The following is a 19,299-nucleotide window of genomic DNA, read 5'->3' as shown; positions in this document are numbered from 1 at the left end:
TTTCCTCAGCACCTGTGACCAACCAACAAGCTAATAGGGATAATTCAGTAAGATGAACAAGAATCTGGGCCTTAGCGCAATTTATATTATTGCAGGGAGAAGACCAAAAATTAGTAATAGACAGAGGTCAGTCACCTAACTGTGCAGTGTGTTAGAAGGTGATACACCGAGGGTATGAGAAAGGGTGAGCTTGGATAAGGGGAGGCGGGTTTCAAGTTAAACAGAGTGGTCAGGACTGGACTGAATGCCTCCAGAGCTGTTAACTAGAGTTATTGATCCGGTGACTAGGTAGTGGTTGGCACAGATAAAAACTCCTATGCTCTGGCTGGAGCAGCAGCTATGTGCTTGCTGCCCAAGCATTAGGACCAGAGTTGAGATCCCTCAAACCATGTAAATGCTGCGTGGTGGTAGAAGCCCACTGGTAGTTTCAGTCTAGGAAAGTAGTGACGGGGGACTCTCTGAATATGCTGAGCAGTAAGACAAGGCGTATCAGTGAGCTCTATATTCGATTGAGAGACCCTACCTGGATGAATAAGCATGATTAAGGATGATTCCCAAGATCAATCTTGGACCTCCACTTGTATGCGTACACATATGAAGACACCTCCACACACTTGTGCCCACACACATACAGATTTGTGCACACACACACACACACAGAGAGAGAGAGAGAGAGAGAGAGAGAGAGAGAGAGAAAGAAAAACAAATCATGAACTCACAATAACTACCACTCACTCCTCCGAACCTGGACTCAGGCCTCAGAGTCATGCTATTTGTAAGGAACAGAGCTGGTCTCACGCCCTCGTGTCTAAGCTCAGTGTCTTAACCCAGGGATGTACATGGAATTTAACTCACATGTGAACTCTGTTGATTGGTAGTGACTGCTTGAAGTTCTGTGGTGAAAATTTGGGGGCTGCATTAGGTATTAATTGGAAAGAATCCTATCTGTGATCAATTATTAATGTCTGCCATGGATTTAGGAGACCCAGACTGGGGGATAGGACTTGTTCCTGTTCACCTGCACTGAAAAGTAAGCACATTCCCAACTGAACCCAAATTTTATGCTTTGATTTGGGGCTTTCCCCCCATCAGGAGCAGGGAGAGTGGGGCTGAGAGGGTAGGATTTGGTCTAAAGTAGGTCTAGGAAGACTAGCAAGGGAGGAAGAGGAAGATAGAAGGGCACTTACTCCTGGAGGCAGGCCTGCTGTCTTGGCAGCTGTCTCAACTCAGTTCTAACTGAGCCAGCAAAATACCTTGCCCTGCAACAAAATTTCAGGTTCCCATTGAATTGCCTATAGAGATGAAGCCACAGAGTTTAAGTTGAACTAGTTCACATACAGGCATTGCTGACATCTGCAGATCTGACGCCTCCTGGGGCACTTAGGGAGAGATGGAGGCAGAGGGCAGAGAAGTCAAAGCCCACAGTAGGAACCTGTTCCCCTGCAACATCTATTCCATAACGACCCAGCTGTGAAAGGACTGGGTGCTTCACAAGACAATTCTTCATGTCAGTAATTTGAAACCTAAAGAGGTTTGATGGCCCATGAGCATATTCATCTTTCTATGTTTATTAAATTAAGCTCCCCACAAATCGGCAACAACATACTGTTCATTAATAGGACAGAGAGAGAGAGAGAGAGAAAGAGAGAGGGAGAGAGAGAGAATTGTTCTCCTGAGGGAATATGTTGACTTAGATTCGATCATAGGTAGGCATAACTGCATTGTGTGCATGCATGTGTGTGTGCATATATACATCCTGGGAGTGTGAAAACACAGGGGATGACATGAGTAACAAGGAAAAGCTTACACTAGAAATATCCAGAAGGATTTTTATCAGAACTAAGCTTGAGTAGTGCTGGCAGCATGCCTAGCAAGATATTAGTTTTTATAAGGATAAAAAGAAGATGGTAATTGCAGTGTCTCCATGGGGGGCCGGGAAACAGATCTGCTCAGGAGAACGCACACACAAATTTTAAAATGGCTTACATATAGGAAAATGAGGGTGTTTTTTTTTTTCCCCTCTTCTAGCAACATTAACATAGTCAAACAACTGAAGAGAGAATTCTATTAACAAAGTGAGCCCCCGTCAAGTTAAAGCCTCGTAATACTGCCATCGGGCCTCAGTGGGGAAGCTGATCATTTGTAGCTTGGTCTAGAATAATATAGAAATCCCATCCATTCAGACTCATGTTACTGCTAGGGCTGAAGGCAGGTATTCTGGAAGCTGGTTACAAGTGGAGGGAACTTATGAGAGAAAAACTCAGAAGAAAGAAGAGAGTAAACCGGTTTTGGGCAGCCACATGATTCATAGCTGAGAAGCTTCAGGGGTGTGGGATGTCTCAGGTCCCACAGACATCTAGTTTCAGGGACAACATGCTTTTTTCAGAGAAGGTTACAGTAATAGACTCCAAATATCAGTCACAAAGGAAGTTGAGGGAATGCATTCAGTAATCATGAATTGATACTGTAATTACCCTAAATTTTCAGGTTTCCACTTAAAGCCAATGGTTGTTTTGTAACAGAATCTAAGGAACATGGTTATCATGTGGCTTCTACCAAGAGAAAGTTTTCAACCTCAATTCTTGTGCTCAGCTTTAGTATGAAAATAAGATCTCTGTGTTGGGGGTGGAGGTAGACTGGAATGTTCTAGAAAAAAACCCACAGATGACATCTGTCCATTCTGAGATACAGTGACAAAGGAGGCACATCTCAGATATTTCAGGGAAAAGAATAAAAGATAAAGACAGTAGTAAGACATTTGAGTGACCTAGATATGACATATCTCTTGATACTTCTCAGGTGCTACTAAGACAGTGGCTTAGTGAAGAAGGGAGGAGAAGCGAGAGGGGCCACCTCTGTTCTTGGAGCATCTTCCTTTACTAGAAGCAGTAATGCTCACAGCCACCTAGGGAGGGATCCTTGGGAAGAAATGTGCCATGGAATTCAGGGAGGATGCTGGGACTTCTTCATTCCTCCAGGGCATCTCTTAAGAACCTCTCCGCATGAAGCAGCTTCCAGAAATGGCTTTTGGCCTAGGCAGATTCTCAGATGGAGACAGCACAGAATGGGGCTGTGTATTGGATGGTGACTGCTAATGATTTCCTTCATATCGATAGATCCATGCAGACTTAACCATATACCCTGTTGAAATCCATTTGGTCCAGGGAAACTGTGTGGTATGAAACAGAGAAACACTCCATTTAAAATCTCCAGAAATAAGCTAAGTAAATAGTTCCGTTGGCAGTGTTTGCCTTATAATCACAAGGACCTGAATTCAGTCCTCAGAACCAACTTTCAGAAAGCCAGACAGGTGGTGCCTGCTTATAATTCCAGTGCTGGGGAGGCGGAGACAGATGGATCTCTGGGACTTTCTGGTCAGATAGCCTAGCCAAATTAGTGAACTCCAGGCCAAGAAAGAGACCCAGTCTCAAAAAATCAAGGTGGAAGGCAACTGAGAAATAACACTCGAGGTTGACCTCTGGCCTCCACACACACATGAACACACACACAAAAGAAATTTCCAGATACCTTGGCTGTGAGTGTTCACCAGTTCCTGGACTCTGGGTCAGACTGAAGGCACATTCTGATTATCAAAGGACCTTCAGCCATGTCCCCTCTTAGTGATTTTCACATTGTAGCTGAACATCCCTGATTTTCCTTCCCCTGATGGCCATTTCATAAGTGTTCAGGATCGTAAACCTGGAAGAGAAGAGGTATTTTGATGAAAGGGTGCTGCTATCGTCAAGGCTTTACTCCCCATTGCGTAAACACCAAGCATGCTCCTGAAAACAGCGCTCTCAACTCTGCATTTGGAATGTAAATCTGGTGGGCAGATGGCTCTGAACATGTCCAGAGCAGCAGCTGGCCTGACCTCCCTTGGGTCTTTATGTCTATATGATAGACCTAAGCTAGCCCTGAGACCCTGAGTCTGGACTCTTGTCATTGCCTGACCTCTACCAAATTCTGTCTCGTCTCTCAACTGCGTGTGTACAAGATGGGGAGTTTTTTCGCTCTCCATTCCCACCCCTTTGATGATCAGATTCCCCTTCCTCTCTTTCTCTAAAATTTTTATTTATTTGTGTGCCTGCACATGTGCACAGGCATGGTTGTCAGAGGACAATTTACAAGTACTTACTCTCTCTTCCCACCAGAAGGGTCCTGGGGATTGAACTCAGGTTGTCAGGCTGGGCAGTGAGTACTTTTACCCACTGAGCCATCTCACTGACCCTGGTAACCGTATAGTATTGCATACCTGAGATGTTATTCAGTGAAGTAAATTTCAAAGTAAATGAGTGTTGATGGCATACATAGAGTATCCCGAGTAAATTTATGAATTTGATAATTATGGGTATGAAAGAGAATATTCTTATTCTTTAGAAATGCACACGGAGGTATTTAGGGTTAAAGGACCTTACTACATATACCTGACCGACCCTCAAATGATTCAGAAAAAACTGATGGATAGACAGATAGACAGACAACATTCCATAAGTAAATCATTGTGAACAATAACCCAACACCAGGTGCATAGAGAATGTCATCAAAGTTCACCATAGATAAACTGAAAGCCAAGTTCCTGCCAGAAACCTGTGTTCAATGCTTGTCAAGATGATCAAGGCCTTATCTCCCAAACTTCAGGTGCAAATGAGCCGTGCAGGGAGATTGTCAGGGAGCAATAAACAGGCCCGTCCTTGAAGGCCAGAGAGTTTGGGTCTTCCGTTTTCGTCAAGGAAGCTAAGTAGAACTGGTAACCCCAAATATGGAAGGATTCACCCTCCTGGTGATAAAGCAGCTCTAGGGAATTTCTTGGAGGGATTAATCTTAATCGACAATTAAGATAAAGTCTGGGCACATGCTAATCCAGGGTTTATTCGAGGACATTTTAATGTGCTGCTGTAGTGAGGATATAAGATCAGGCTTCTACTAATTGAGCTTGGAATGTGAGTGTGAGGAGAGAGCACATGGCTGACCTGCAGACTCAGTGACAGGAGTGCTGGGCAGTGCTGGGAGGTCAGTACAGACCCCAGGTCCGGCACATGGGTCAACAGTCACCCTACCATCTTCACTGTGGGGCAACAGGAACCACCATGGAAAGCAGGTTCCTAAGGCTATGTGCAGGAGGCTTCTTGCTTCCCAGTCTGTTCTAAGTCCCAATTCACAGGGTGACTCCTCCCATAAGGTGTGGGCATCCATATATGGAAAAGAAAAAGACAAAAGGAAATGTTTTCAAGTTTTCAGAGAAAGAGAAAGCTTACACCATTCCTCTGTTGTTTCCCGCTTAGAAAAAAAAACTTTTCTACTGTTTTGAAATTCAGACCACCATGCCAATATGGTTGGCAAGAGGTATTTCCCAGGGGCCATGACACAGCACCCCAGGTTAGCAAGAGAATCCCACCACCTGCTCACCAGCTGCTTTGCTCGCTGTCATTTTTAAGTCCCTCCTGGTTAGCCGTGATTTAAAGAGTTGATGCTGCTGTTAGCCCTGAAATTCTCATTAGAAAGCTCAGCATCTAGTTTTAAATGGTACACACTTTAGAGAACTGTGTCCCATATTCCTGTCTTCATAGAGAATGCACTTCAGCCACCAGATGCCTACGCTTCTGCAAGACAATGTATGTCCTCAGGATCCTCAGAAATGACGAGGTGCTGGGCCTTCCTTCAAAGGAGGTACTGAGTGTTAGGGAGAGGAAGTGCCTTCTTCACATGATCTGACCTTTGGTTTTGTATTCACGGATCTGTGGGAAATAAGCTGGGCTCCTACACTGGTCATCAGATGTCTGTCTTCCCAGTACTGATGATATGGAGGAAGTCCTGAGTCATCTTCCCGAAATGCAGGAGGAAACACGTGTCAGAAAGCTAAAGCTACCGTCATAAGCTGCTTGTTGACAATCAAAAGTTGCTTTCATTTTATTTTTACATTTTAATATTTATTTAATGAAACAGGGCCTCATGTAGTTCAGACTGGCCTAAAACTTCTAACTTAGTTGAGGATAACCTTGAACTTCTGATCCTCCTGCCTCTGCTCCCTAGTACTGAGATTATAGGCATGTACCACCATGCCTAGTTTACATGGTGCTATGGCTGGAACCCAGGGCTTCTTCCATGCTAGACAAGTGCTCTACAAACTAAGCCACATCCCCAGTCCAAGAGTCCCCTTTTAAATCACTAGGAACTTTGTGATCACCAACTATAGAAATGGCCTAGCCCTGGACTCTGCACACGAGGAGCCATGAGGCAAGATGGCTGCTATGTAAAGGCTGGTGTCCTCTGAGAAGAACAGAGGATGCAAGTGAAATGCTACACACAGCTCTCAGAAGGACCTCTACTCGTACTGGTGCATGGTCCACACAGAAGAGTACTGGAGCAAGCCGTTGCTTCAGGTTGGATGTTCCAGACGGCCTCCCTGAGGAAGCAGTCTTGAGCAATCTAGGGAGAGAAAATGGCAAAGAAATGGGTCAGATGAGAGAATAACCCATGCTTTGTGAGGGAGCAGACTTAGTGCATATGGAGAAAATAAGGCAGAAAGACTAAAGTCATCAAAAGTGCCTCAGATGTTCAAACCTGTATCCATCTGTACTGTGCCAAAGGGTGTCAGAATGCCACATGGAAATACAGGATGGCAAGTTAGCTCTGGATTCTGAATAAATAAAAGGCATTTTTTTTTCCATTTACATATGCCTCAAATATCGTACGAGGCATGCTTACACAAATGATTGTTTATTGTTTATATGAAATGCAAAGGTAGTGAAACCTCTGTGCTTCGTGTGTTATCCCTGACTGTGGCGCTCAGGAAGGTTTAGGGTAAAGGAGTCCCATGGAGCTAAATCTTTCCCAAAGCAGAGTCTGAGACTCAGAGATGAGAAGTGGGAAGCCTCCCTCACCCTGTGCTCTCCTTTGTGGGAGAGCTCCCTGGAAGCCTCATGTCCCATTAAGGGGTTCCCTCCTCCTTAAGGACATATAAGCTAGTTCTTAGACAGATGCTTAATGTGAAAGAGGCATTCCTCACAGTCACAAATGAAGCAGGTGTCCCCAGGAAGGCTGATTACTGCAAAGCTGAACTGGGCTTTGAAAACATCATTTCTTACAAACCCCTGGCTTCTAGACCTTCCACACCTGCCTACATGGCTGGTCAGTCAGGACACACAAAGAGAGACCAGCCATCATAAGTATGCCATAAGAGGCCTAATAGGGCATTTATATTGGTCCGCTATAATTTTCATTAAAACCTTTTTTCTCCAAGAGAAAAAAAGTAATATGTTTGAACATTTGTAATGTTTTAGAATTTAAATGGGCAGCATTCAGAAACAAAAAAAGCCCTTTAACGAAGGTGTAAATTGTGCCTTTTGAAAATGACTTTTCTTCCGTGTCTGGTACCCACAGTAATGAACACTCCTACCCAATCAAAATAGGAAAACAAAATTGGAGCTGTGTCAGCAACTTGGCGGCAAATAAAACTCAAAACAGGTTACAGCACATGCTAGGAATACAAAATAAGGTTAGGGATGATGCTTCAGCTGTGAGTTCTTCAGGCTGCGGAAATAATAGAGCATAATTTAGTAGAAGAGGAACGAGAGAGTCAGCACACATGGGGGGCATAAAAGAAGCAAGAAAGATGCAGGGTGGGAGACGGGGTGGAGGGAATTGGAGGAGGACAATGATGTGGAATCACTGGAGAAGAAAGTCACAGGCTGGTCAGAGGAGGACCCAGAAAGGACAGGGTAGCCAGATTGAGTTTTATATAAACCGTTCCTCATATTCAGTTTTCAAGGTGACTATGTGGACATCCAGCATTGGAGAGGTAAGCCCGCGGCATAAGCATTTGTAACAATGGCCGACTTCCAACAAGACCAGAAAGCAGGATCCAGGGACCCTAGCAGTCTTTTGTTACCAAATGACCAGAACGTTCAAGGACAGTTTATTATTCGGCAACAATCCCCTAAACCCCTAGCCAAACTTGCACGGCATCTCCGTTATTATCCTGGCTTACAGGTACACCTGCCAGCTCACAAGCTTCAACCAAATGGGTCCTTTTACTTTTGTCTTTCTGTAATTTCATCGAGATATTACCAAGTCTGCATTCTCTCTGAGTCTGGGAAGAATGCTTAAGCCTGGTGAATGACAGAAGAGACAAAAACCTGAGCAGGTTTTCTGCCTCCTATTGTATCTGCAAGAAACCTATCGAGCCAGTTATCGCAAATTCCATTTGGCACGTTTACTTCCACTCTAACTCAATTAAAGAATGTTTTTCTTAAATATTTATCACGGAAGTTAATTTCCCTTTGTACTTTACTTCCTGGGGGCTAACAGTTAAGAACCTGTGATTAAGGGATAGGGGTGGCCTTTTTTCCTACAGCTCTGTTCACACTGGGAAAAATAATTCAAAAACGTGATTTTTGCCCATTCACCCATCTTAAATAGGGCACCCGTTGCCTGATAGAACAAGTGAAGTTTCAGAGGCCATCTTCCCTGCTCACATTTTAGAAAGAACCACCCCTGCCGTGCACGCTCCTCGAAGATGTGTTAGAAATGAGAAATGAAGGCACGCATACTGAATCACCTCTCGATGTGTGTCCCACAGCCTCTGCCCCTGTCTCTTCTCTCGAAATAATCACTTTAAGAGAAGCTATGAATTCATTGCCAACATCAGCTCCTCCCTCCCACCTGGTCAGTTCTTTCTCATTTTCTGCATGTGATGGGTTCATTAGAAAATAAAATTCTATTTTATTAGGCCTGCCTTCCCCTCCATCTGTCAGAATACCTCGTGTCCTGTTACCATTTTGTATTCAATCGGGAGACAGATCTTAAGCTTAGGCCCCTGGTTTGCTTCATTCCACACTCCAGCGGCTCTGTATTGTTTGGTGTTTTAATGAGGCCTTCAGTAGGTAGCTGCAGCAGCAATTGTTTTACACTTTCAAAAACTGTGTCAAGGTGGAGAAAAAAAACTGAAAGTTCAGCTGAGGCCCAGTCAATATTTGGGGGGTGTCAGCTTCCCCCACCTGGAGGCTCACCCCTGGGCAAGCCCATTCTTTTAGGCAGGTCCATAAACTCTCATGAAATTGTTCATGTCTTAATTCACTTCACAGCCTGGCCATGATAGTGCAGGGAATGTACATCGTTTCTCGTTACCTATTTGATGTCCAGCAATTTTCTGGTATATCTTAATGTCTGTTTTTAAGACAGGGTCTCACAGAGCCCAGACTGGCCTCAGGTCACTAAGTATCTGAGGATGACCTTCAACTCCTGATCCTTCTGACTCCATTTCCAGCTGGAAATTAGGTGTGTGCCACCACATTCAGCTAGTGTATTTCAAATTAGAAATCCCTCGAAGCACTTATTAGTATATTGTCATCTGGAAAAAGAGGAGTAAATGACAAAGTCCCATTAAACAGAGAGTGGAGTGTGGTGGATAAGTGCGGGTAAAGGCAGGCCTTGAGAAACAAAACGATAATGTTGGTGGAATGTACTGTCCCTCTTCCAATTTGATTATACCTCCCAAGGACACTCAGAGAGAGGTGGCTCAGGTCCCTCCACCAAGAAGGTCACCAGCAATGAATACTTCCTGCGAGTTCCTCAGGAATTCGGCTGGGCTTAGGGGATAGAGCAATGAGGTACTGCCTTACCTTTAAGGGCCTGGCAGTGACATGCTGGAATCTTGCATATGGGCCTTTCCTATGGGTGAGACACTGGGTTAAGAAACAGGCTCTAGGGGCTGGAGAGATGGCTCAGTGGTTAAGAGCACTGGCTGCTTTTCCAGAGAACCCAGGTTCAGTTCCCAGTACCTACATGGTAGCTAACAACCATCCATAACTTCAGTTCCAGAGGATCCAAAGCCCTCTTCTGATCTCTGTGGGCATTGCAAACATGTGGTGCACTTATATACATGCACACAAAACATTCATACATATAAAATAAAAAAGAATTAATCAAAAAAAATTTAAGAGACTGGAGAGTTGGCTCAGTGGTTAGGAGCACTGATCTGCCCTTGCAGAGGACCCGGGCTTGAATTCCAGCACCCCCATGGCAGCTAACAACTGTCCATAACTCTAGTTCTGGGAGATACAATGCCCACTTCTGACCTCCACAGACACTGCATGACATGGGTACACTTCCATACATGCAGGTAATACACTCATACTCTAATAAAATATTTACATTTTTTTAAGAACAGGCTGCAGAAGCTCTGAGGTCGGAGTTTTGGATGTGGGGGTCACATGAATCCTCACCTAGAGGTTAACAAGCCTCCTGGGTCTTTCAGGAGGAGTTTTCAGGTACCGAAGGGAAAATGGGGAGAGAGAGCCCTGAAAGCAGGAGCAGAAGAAGCAAACAGAAGCAGGGATGAAAGGGTCAGTGTAGCCAGACTGGAGCAGAGCCAAGCCCAGGGGAGGGTGGGATGTGAGAGGGTGCCTCTTGTGCCCTTCCCAGAGTCTCCTCACATTGCTGGTTCAACACCCAACTCACCTACTCCTGAGCAAGGCACTTAAAAACCTAGGACCTCGATCCCTCTGCTGACATACAGGGTTTTAGAATCCCAGCTTTGTATTGTCATGAAAATCAAGTGGGAAGACAGGGCTGCTATGTATCCCCTAAATTTGCCAGTTGTGATTTGCCTTTGTGTGTGGCGTCCTTAACATAGGTCACAGACTCAAAAGCCCAGTGGCCCAGCAGGTAACACAGGAATATCAAGAGAGCTAAGTTGAAGGGACTCCATGGTACCCATCACACAGCCCACGTTGAGAAAGAACATAGGCCTGTTTGCACCCGGCCCCCATGGGCAGGAAGCCCCACACAATCACAGCTTTCTGAGAAGTTGGAGGTACAGATTTCTAAGTGAAATTCCTCCAAGTTTTCTGATCTGATATTAAACACAGCACAGGCCCTGGCAGTCCATGTCTCCATGTCTGTGGGCCAGGCCACATACTACCTGGGGGAGGCCAGGTGACAGCCTTTGAGTCTCTCTCCACCCCATGCCATGTTTGAATAGGGCAGGGCTGTGGTTGCTCCTGCTTATCAGGGCTGGCTCCTGGCACATGCCTTGCAGTTGGGGGGTACCAACTAGTCACATACAGACACCAACACCAGAGATGAGGAAAAGCAAGCCAACAAGTTAGGTGTTCGACTGCAGAATTCAGAGTGACCCAATGCCTTCGCACAAACCCAGGAATGAAAACTTTTCAAACTCGGCCCCAGCTAGAAGCTCCTGGGAGAGAAGCAGATCCTTAGGTGGGGTGGAGGGGGGGGGGAATGTGCAGTCTGTGAAGGGCAAGGTTTGGCAATCTATTAAACAGCAAGCTACAATAGGCAAGTGCAGAGATCACAGAGGCAGGGATAAATGTACACACATCTATACGGGAGACTTTGATGCTTTCAAATGCCTCCTCGGCATCTCAGGACCAGGCAGCAGGCATCGCCTACATATTTCACAGCAGTCGACCTGTCTGGGTGTTTGGGCTCGACAGCAGGAAGCTCTTTGAAATGAGGCTGAGGCATTTCAAACACTTCTGTTTGAATATCCAGCTTGTATATTCTACTGATGCCTTAAAAAATAAAAGAAATTGCCTTTATTTTCTAAATTTTTTAAAACTAATTTAGAAATCTCTTAAGCTGGAAGTCTACAAAAGAGCCAATTAAAACGCTAAGGTGCATTTTGACTGTCTTGAGTGAATTAACACACACACACACACACACACACACGCACACACACACACACTGGCTGATATCAGATAGCTCACACACTACCCCATGTAACAAGGAAGGAGAGAAATTAGATTCACAGATCAGAGCTATGTCCACCAACAGCCCAGTTAAAAGTGCCAAATGTTTGAACCATTTGACTCCTGCCCAGATTATTTCATAATGGTTTAGGGAGGGATGTTTACAACTTTCTATGAGTAATAAATAATTTAGAAGCCATTCATTAAAGCCTTCTAAATTACAGACACTGCAGGCAAATTCCTTCTTTTAAGGAGGAAAGGGTGACCTGAAAACTGGTCCCCGGTTCTCACTGTCTTCTCTTTGATTCTCTTCTTTGCTGTTTCTTACTTAGTAAGGAAGGAAATCACAGTTTTAGGAACTTTATACCACCATAAATCCTTGGAACCATAGGGCAGGTAGACATGAAGCAGGGGCCATTCTGGGAGCACACACCTAGAAGCCTAGAATTCAGGAAGCTGAGTCAGGAGGATCTCTGGTTCCAGCTAACCTGTGCTACGTAGTGACATTCTGTCTCAACCCTTCCCCTATCCCCAAATGAGACAGGGATACCCTGGTCTGTTGAATCATGAAGTGGAAACTTGAAGGTAAAAGGCTAGGGAGATGGCTCAGCCTGTAAAGTGCTTATTGTGCAATCATAGGAACCTAAATTTGAGTCCCAGAACCCACGTGAAAAGGTTGGGTGTTATGGCACGCACTTACCATCTCAGAGCTGTGGAGGTGGAAACAGGTAAATCCCTGGGGCTCACTGATTGGCCAGCCTGGCCTATTTGGCAAGCTCCAGGCCAATCAGAGACCCTGTGTCAGAAAAATAAGGTGGATAATTTTTGAACAACATCCAAAGTTGTCTTCTGGATTTCACATACATGCACACACATGCAAAGAAACATGAAGCTCTTAGTTTTATTCTCTGGTACACCTAGGTCTTGCTCATCCTCCCTGTTCAACTTTTGACAGATGAAGCCAATGTCCTGGCAATGAGAAAGAAAAGGGGATTGTGGTCTGTGACTCAGGCCTTCAAAGCTGCCTTATAGACGAGGAGGAGGAGGAGGAGGTGGGGGGAGGAGGAGGAAGAAACAGTCTTCTTTTCCAAATGTCGCTGGAGGTATAGTAGCTTGGCTATCTCTTGTAACACCACATTGATTGTGGGGTGTGGGTATCTTATACAAGACCTAACCAAGCCAGAGAGGATTAGCTTTCATTTCATTCAAAAGCTGTAAGGAGAAGGAAAGTCTGTCAGTGTCCTGAGGCGATGCACAGGAATGAGAAGGACAGGACTGGGCGTAATAACCAGGATTCTAAGCTGATCTCCAGGGCTCCAGAGCCAGACTCTGGGTGCATGTTGAACTTACTTTCATTTGACTTGGTGGGGGATCCTGAGAGCAAGAAGTACTAGCTTGGTTCCTAGACCTGATTGAGAAATCAAAGTGTTGATGTGAATCAAAGTTCCCTTTCACAAATAGCCTTCATGGTGGGGAAGGGGAAGGGAGAGAGGAAAGTGAAGAGGGTTTAGAAAGGTGCCATGGAGGGACTAGGAAATTGCTCAGTGGGTAAGATCCTTGCTCACAAACATGACGACCTACGTTGGGATCTCCAGCACCTGCATACACCCACATACAAAGTTGGGTGCAGTGAAACACACTTGTAATCCCAACAATACAGAGGCCAGTGACTCTCTGGGGCCAGTCATTCTAGCTGAATTGACAAACTCCAGGTTCAGTGAAAGATTCTGTCTCAAAAAATAAGGTGTGTATACCCCCACTCCTGCTATACACACACACACACACACACACATACACACACACACACACATATGCATACACACAAAACAAACAAACAAAAAAATCCCTTGGATTCTGGGATCTTCCCAATACAAAGCCTCTCAGAACCCTAAGGTGGCCAATTCTGGTCCTCAAGGATTTGTCTCTCCCCTGAAAACTTGTCACCAATTTTCAGGCTCGGGCCAAATCAAGGCAACACACAATGCTGTTTTGGGGGCTGGTCTTTTCTCTTTAAGGCATGCCCCCACAAGGGGACACACTTCTGATGCCAGAAGCAGGCACCATCACCAGTTAAATGACCAGCACATTTTTAAGTTGTCTTTTTGAGGTCCTTCTATCATGACAAGGCATTTTAAGCTCAATGTGATAAAGAGACAGGGCACAAGTGCTGGGGACGGAAAGGGAGGTATTGTATGCAGGCAGGGTGTCAGTGCAGTGCTTTATCAATGAGTGGAATTTCCTGTAAGTAGGAAGATAAATGAATTAGTAACTCAGAGTAATTTTTTAAAAAATACATATCCAGATGAAAGCTGGGATTAGTTTGATCGTTTTTAGCCAATGAAGTATGATCTCTAATTAGGTTTCCACGCAGACGGTGCGGGCCCAGAGTACATTTCTGAATCTAGTTGACCTTTTCAGCTGGAAAAGCCAAATGATTTCCATTCCATGATCTTCAATACTGGAGGAATTTCTAATTTGTTGCCAGAGATAAAACCTCACTGCAAACAGGAAAAAAAGTTTGAAGTAGTCCAGAGCTCCATTTATAGAAAGAATATTAAAATTTTAGAGCTGGGAGAACCCTCAGAGACCATCTTCTTCGAGCCATTTATTTTACTGATAATAAAACTGAGGACCAGACAAAAATCAAAGACTTGTCCAAGGTCATGGTGGACTGGAACCCAGAGCTCCTGCTTCCTACCTCAGACTCTCTGCTCAGCTGGCTTCTCAATTTGCCTACTGGGCTTTTTTTTTTTTTTTTTCCACTCCTGCTATACACACACACACACACACACACATACACACACACACACACATATGCATACACACAAAACAAACAAACAAAAAAATCCCTTGGATTCTGGGATCTTCCCAATACAAAGCCTCTCAGAACCCTAAGGTGGCCAATTCTGGTCCTCAAGGATTTGTCTCTCCCCTGAAAACTTGTCACCAATTTTCAGGCTCGGGCCAAATCAAGGCAACACACAATGCTGTTTTGGGGGCTGGTCTTTTCTCTTTAAGGCATGCCCCCACAAGGGGACACACTTCTGATGCCAGAAGCAGGCACCATCACCAGTTAAATGACCAGCACATTTTTAAGTTGTCTTTTTGAGGTCCTTCTATCATGACAAGGCATTTTAAGCTCAATGTGATAAAGAGACAGGGCACAAGTGCTGGGGACGGAAAGGGAGGTATTGTATGCAGGCAGGGTGTCAGTGCAGTGCTTTATCAATGAGTGGAATTTCCTGTAAGTAGGAAGATAAATGAATTAGTAACTCAGAGTAATTTTTTAAAAAATACATATCCAGATGAAAGCTGGGATTAGTTTGATCGTTTTTAGCCAATGAAGTATGATCTCTAATTAGGTTTCCACGCAGACGGTGCGGGCCCAGAGTACATTTCTGAATCTAGTTGACCTTTTCAGCTGGAAAAGCCAAATGATTTCCATTCCATGATCTTCAATACTGGAGGAATTTCTAATTTGTTGCCAGAGATAAAACCTCACTGCAAACAGGAAAAAAAGTTTGAAGTAGTCCAGAGCTCCATTTATAGAAAGAATATTAAAATTTTAGAGCTGGGAGAACCCTCAGAGACCATCTTCTTCGAGCCATTTATTTTACTGATAATAAAACTGAGGACCAGACAAAAATCAAAGACTTGTCCAAGGTCATGGTGGACTGGAACCCAGAGCTCCTGCTTCCTACCTCAGACTCTCTGCTCAGCTGGCTTCTCAATTTGCCTACTGGGCTTTTTTTTTTTTTTTTTAAATGTCATCCATATGTTACTGAATCAAACGTCCCTTGTTGAACTCCACCAACAGACCTGCTTGAGGGGAACTTCCACAGACCAACACCTACCCTCTTGCTTTTCTTAATTTCTTTTGGAAATTCTCTATTCTCTCACCTTATTAATGTTAAAACAAAACGGGTTCTTTTATTGCCACAGGCAGGAGGAAAGTTAAATTCTTGATGGAGGCAAGTGTCTTCCCTTGTGAGAAAGAGTAAATTAGTTCTGAGGTCCTCTCACTCACCACAACTGTAATGAGAGAGACACCAGCCCTTCTTCATTAATGAGATGCCAATCACAAAGGGAGAAGTCGCAAGGAGCCTTTGGCGGGGGGCACTGGGGGACGACTCTGATTGGTACTGGGGCAGGAAGGCAGGAAGCAGAAAACAAAAGCCCTGGAGGTTGGGAAACACTTCTGGATGGTCTTGAATGGGAAGGGCAGATCTGATGGGAGCTCACTGTGTGCCTGAATGGGCAAACAGAGTAGTTTATGGAAAGTATCTTTGAAGGCAAGCAGGAGACTTGGGGAGCTACCCTGCCATGCTTTTCCATCCAAACTTGCAAAGGCAAGCTTATGTAGACTCTCGGTCCCACATGGGGACCTCTCTGATCCGTGACAGTTGGGGTTGACTAATGATTGGGTTCTCCGGGAGGACGGGCAGCAGTGTAATTCGTCTCTCCCCTGCTTTGCATCTTGTCAAAAGTCTAGCATGCTGGGTGTAACCTCTTAAACTTAGAAAACTTTCTGAAGACAGTCGAGGAGGGGCTTAACTCCTGAAGAAGTCTCGTTGTGCATGAAATAACTTCCCTCACAGAAGACACTGGTCTTAAATTACGGCCAGCTAATTCAAGGACCATGGGGCCAGGACAGTGGAGACATCTAAGCCATGTGTTTAGCCCTTCCTCTCAAAAGTGGCTTGAAAGTAAATTCTGCCCCTGCCAAGATGTGCTGGCCACCTTTCTCTCTCCGCTACAAGATCTGTGATTGAGCCTTGTCAGGAAAGTTTGGGAACTTCTCTGCATAATTTTCCTGATACAGTTTTCAATCTCTGCATCCCACTTTTGTGCTGGTAGGTTGTGCATTCTAGAAATGAATATGTCTTCCATTTGAAATTAAATGCCTTTTCCCCCATTGTCTCCTTTGTACAAAGACTGGGTTTTTGTTTTTGTTGTTTTTTTTTTTTTATGAGAATGCGTCTATGTGAAGGTTAAGAGACTTTCAGCATTCAAAACAACTTAATAAAATGTCTGAGCACACAATTAAGCATGCTTATGTCCTTCAAGAATCAGGTAGCGGAAGTTCTAATTGGCAGAGCGGCATCTTGAATGTCATTTTCTAAACCCATTAGACCATGTCTAACAGAGAAAGAGGAGAAGCAGCCGTAGTTTACAAAATTCACACAGTGTCCCTCCTGGAAACATAACTTCAGGGTAGCACTTAGGTGGTATTAAACTTGTATATATAACAAAATGCAGTTGCAAACCCACAATTGCTTCAAATAAAATGAGATTCCTAGGAGTGTTGTAGATGCATTTAATTGTGAACATGTATGCGCTGTGTGTGTACACACACACAGACCCACATGTGAGTACAGGCCCACATGTATGTGCAAGTGCATGTGGAGGCCTCAGGTGCTATCCACAACTTTTGGCTTTGAGACAGGGTCTCTCACAGGCCTGGAACTCTCCAGTTAGGCTAGGTTGACTGGTCAGAGTGTCTCAGTCAGAAGCCTGTCTCTTCCTCCCTGGCACTGGGATCACAAGCATGTGCTATTATACTCTATTGTTTTTAACTTGGATTCTGGAGGATGGAACACAGGTCCTCATGCTTGTAAAGGAAGCACTTTACTGACTGATCCCATGATGTACCTTCTTAAACACACACAGCCACAGTGCAATAAGGTATTCTGTTCTCTCTAAACTTGTGGTGGCCTGTCTACTTAGGCTGGACAATGCCAAAGACTACCAGGGCATCTGTCTTCAGTTCTCCCAGCACAGTAGCACCATCTCCAGCTTAGATGTTATTGGGCTTAGGAGCATTCCAATTAAGAACGGAGAGCTTTGGTAAATCCCTATCAGAGTTGAACATCCCAGAGACTTCAGCTTCCTGGCATCCCCGCATTCCAGGTAGTCCTGCTTTGGAAAACACTGACAGGACTTATCTAGGAATTCTGTTCTTTATTGAAAGCCAAAAGAAAGAATCACCACAGAGAATCAAAGTTCAGACATCCACCTGCATGTTTTTAAAAATGTTTTGGTTTTGCTAGAAATTTGTTTTTAAAAACTTAGTTAATGGAACCTTATTTATATTTTTCCCTCCTTATGCTTTAGACATTTGAGTCTTTGAAGAAAAATTCTTACAGATGTTTTGGATTATTTTCAAAAGTACCCAAGAAAGTACTAAACTCTGTGTGTGTGTGTGTGTGTGTGTGTGTGTGTGTGTGTGTGTGTGTGTGTTGCTGTGAAACAAACCCTTGGCCTTATGGATGATAGGGAAGTACTGTCCATTGAACCATACTTCATTTCATCCCTATTTTTCATTATTATTAACTTCCATGGTCTGCAAGAATGTGGAAACCAAGCTGGAGCCATATCACCCTAAAAACAGTGGCCTCACAATGCTCATTTGCACACACGCACACACACATATAGACGCACACATATCTACATACATATAAACACATACACATACACACAGATATATACACAGGCACACATATGCACATACACATACATACACAGATGCACATGCACATACATATATGTACAGGCATACATATACCCCACATATCTGCACACACATACACACGTACATGTGGTTGCACATGCACATACACATTCACACACATACCACATACACACAAACACATATACAGGCATACACATACACCACACATGCACACACATACACATGTACACATGCTCACACATACACACACAAATATACACATGTACATACACATTCACACACATATACACGCATTCACATGAACACACACACATATACTCTCTGGTTTTAGAATTGTTAAAAATAAATAAAGCACAGGTATACCACCTGTTTCTTTTTTGTTTTTGAGACAGGGTCTCCCTGTAACCCCAGCTGCCCTGGGCTTCACTATGTAGACCAGGTTGGCTTTGATCTCACAGAGAACTGCCTGCTTCTGCCTCCTGAGTGCTGGGGTTAAAGGTGTGTGTCACCATGCCCTGCCCTGATTCATACTTTAAAAAAAAAAAAAACTTTGTCAGCTTTTTCAGGCCAGGCTTCTCAGAAGCTGTAAATTTAGCAGTATATCTAAATGGTTGTAGAGAAGGAACGGCAGTCTATACCAGAAATGGCTCATGGGCAGATGAGGGAATTGTAGTTTAACCTACCCATGCGTACTATATAACAGGTACTTCTCTGAGCTGAAATATGCCCCATTTTTGCCTAGACTAGAAACATCTGGGGGCTTGAAAAGAACAACAACAAAGCCTGGGATAGAAGATGATTTCTTTTTCATATTATAAAGAAGAGTGCCCAAAACTTTCTCAGCCAGGACTTACTTCCACATACTTACCATAAAGTTATTGATGTTTGTATTGTTGACCTTAAGGCATGACAGGATCCTAACGTGCCTTCTGAGTCATCAAAAAAAATGACTCATTGCATTCTGGGTGGTTTTCTTATTGAGAGTATTTTATTGTATACTAATCCCTTTGAAAATGGCTAACACACCTATGATTGGTACAAGAGGTTTGGAATCAAGAGTATATACCCATAGGACTAGGAACGCAGCTCAGTGGCTAGAGTGAGGCTAGCAAGCGT

General features: G+C 44.1%; 1 long non-coding RNA gene across 1 annotated transcript in view; it reads right to left on the bottom strand.

Annotated features, from left to right (window-relative positions):
- Positions 1-2,017: 2,017 nt before the first annotated feature.
- Positions 2,018-19,299, bottom strand: part of LOC115071026 — a 32,865-nt gene continuing 15,583 nt past the window's right edge. Inside the window, exons 2-3 of the long non-coding RNA XR_003850119.1 lie at positions 3,529-3,699; positions 2,018-3,169 (exon numbers count right to left, since the gene is read on the bottom strand). This is a non-coding gene — a long non-coding RNA (uncharacterized LOC115071026). The remainder of the gene's footprint in view (positions 3,170-3,528; positions 3,700-19,299) is intronic.

Source organism: Nannospalax galili, unplaced genomic scaffold (genome assembly GCF_000622305.1).
Source record: "Nannospalax galili isolate Female #2095 unplaced genomic scaffold, S.galili_v1.0 scaffold117, whole genome shotgun sequence".
Lineage (NCBI taxonomy): Eukaryota > Metazoa > Chordata > Mammalia > Rodentia > Spalacidae > Nannospalax > Nannospalax galili.
This window is presented reverse-complemented; position numbering and strand designations above follow the sequence as displayed.